The 2309-nt window shown below is 35.3% G+C and overlaps 1 long non-coding RNA gene across 1 annotated transcript; it reads right to left on the bottom strand.

Annotated features, from left to right (window-relative positions):
* Nucleotides 1–213: 213 nt before the first annotated feature.
* On the bottom strand, nt 214–757 carry LOC129751499 (uncharacterized). Its single transcript, XR_008738729.1, has 3 exons — nt 522–757; nt 354–464; nt 214–288 (listed from the first exon to the last, which is right to left on the bottom strand). It is a non-coding gene; the product is annotated as an uncharacterized LOC129751499 (long non-coding RNA).
* Nucleotides 758–2309: the final 1552 nt, after the last annotated feature.

Raw genomic sequence — 2309 nt, 5'->3', positions numbered from 1 at the left:
CCCCTAATAGGAATTTTCGCTCAATGAACATCACGTACAACTTACGTGAATTCCTAGTACGTTCAACATGTTATGAGGATGGAAGCTACGAAAAATTTGTTTAGCTATTAAATGATATTTGGATCTCTTCTACTAATTTTTAAGTATTTATTCTGGGCAGTAAAATGAAAATAAAATGAATTTATCGTAAATAAAATTTATTTTTATTATCTTTCGCCACACACTATACTAAATTCGTGATCTAAACAAAATGCGGGACCTTTGGCCGGCGAGTTGCTTTGTGGGATCCTGTAGAAAATAGAAAAAAAAATCAATAATTAAAATAGAATTAATGATATTGATAAATAATTTACCTTGCGTAATTTCGTTTCGTTTAACCCGGACATCCTACGGTGGGACTCGAACCAAAGAACGAATGACCACCACCAGTTCCAACGAAAGGGCACTTGCAGCCACAGCGATTACTGAAAGATGTTAAATTAAAAATTAAATAGTTATAATGTAGCATCATTTGCACTTACCAGAAGACATATGCAAGATTCAAGACGATTGAGAACAAATTCCTTTGTCAACTGACAAAAACATTTTTGACGACGGCTAACAAAATCAGCTTTTTCTAATAAGAATTTTCAACCATACGCTTGAGAAAAATGAAAAAATTGAATTCACTAAGACTTTACGTGAATTTCATGTGTCGTCTATGAGGAAGGAATGAAGGTATTACAAAATCACGTAGAATCGATCAGATGCAACAAAATCTTCGTTTACGTGAAAAATACCGTAGAATAAATTTCTAAATTATTTTGGGTGTAGGAACGGATAACAAGTATCCTGCAGAGAAATTGCTTTCATATAGGCCTAAAGGTTTAATTGATTTGATAAATCCTAAGCGAAACTTTAAAGCTCATTTAACAGAATCATATGATGAACGAAATATGCTTCCAAAGCATACAAGGAAGGATTTATGGGTAGACAAGCCTATTAATCTGGAATCAAGAGATGATATAGAGAATCTGAAAGAAGGAGATATAATTTATTACTTGAATAACAATAATAAATGTATTCGAAAATGGGTTTTAGCAAAATTTCTCAAACGAATTTCTACGACTATTTTCAAGGTGCTGCTAGGAGGACGGATAATTCTGGCGCACAGGCGTCAGTTAAAGCTGGTGTCCATTCCTCATCGAAAAGCAAATATACATTTTGTTTGTCGCGATGAATGCGAACTTTTGCCGGAACCACAAGAATCTTTTATCAGGAAAAGAAGGCGAAGCGAAGAGGAGGAAAACGGTTTTTCATCGGAATCCGAAGCAGAATTTTACGGTTTTGCCGCTGATTCATATATTTTTGGGGAAGCAGATCAGCAGAGCATCGTTGGTTTTCAAGTGGAAGATGGAGAAATTGAAGTTTTATCAGCAGAACAAGGAGAAACCTTACGAAGATCAAATCGGATATCGAAGAAAAGGCGCAAAGAAGAATATTTGTATTATTAACATTTGAAGTGAATGAATTCAGATCAGTTGAAGTTGAATTATTGCATTGAACTAAGTTTTGAGTTTTGTTTCTATGATTGAATTAGTATTTAGCAAGTTGTAAACTTTTAATACACTATATTACAGTAAGTCAGTTCTGAAAGGGAAAAGAAGTTATAGTATTCACATTAAGCGTGTTTTCGATGATCGGTAAAATGGGCAAAACCCTTTCGAGTAAAAGAGAGATTTTCTCTCTAAATCGATTCCTTAGGAAACGACACAAGGCAGGGACCTAACTATGTAATTTATAGGAATAATACATTCTCTTTTGATTTGTCTGCCATCCTGAAAAGAAGTGTTTTAACTCCTCATCAACCCTACAAGAAAACCCTTTACCACCGGTATTTGAAGACACATTAACTTCATAGATAATATCGCTAAGGTCAATTATTGTGTAATTAGAGTGGGAGTCTATTCGATCTAACAACAGGTTTTCGAATTTTTCCCAATCAGCTTTATCGTAGCACCACCTTTTCCTACGTTGTAGCAAGGGTAGAGTTGATCTCCTGGTAACTTCAACAGGAAAATGGTCACTTCCTCTGGTGTCTCGATGTATTAACCAATCGATTGAACTTGCGAAACCAGGTGAGCACATAGACAGATCAATGACTGATCTGGTTTGGCCTCTCAAAAAAGTATCTGTTCCATTGTTAAGAATCGTAAGATTTAAATTTTCTGCTATTTTGGATACAATGTCTCCGCGAGAGTCTGACTTCGAAGATCCCCAAGATTGATGATGAGCGTTAAAATCTCCGAGTACGACAAAAGGCTGGTCAA

This window comes from Uranotaenia lowii, chromosome 1 (assembly GCF_029784155.1).
Source record: "Uranotaenia lowii strain MFRU-FL chromosome 1, ASM2978415v1, whole genome shotgun sequence".
NCBI lineage: Eukaryota > Metazoa > Arthropoda > Insecta > Diptera > Culicidae > Uranotaenia > Uranotaenia lowii.
Note: the sequence above shows the minus strand (reverse complement) of the source record. Positions and strands in the feature narration are given on the sequence as shown.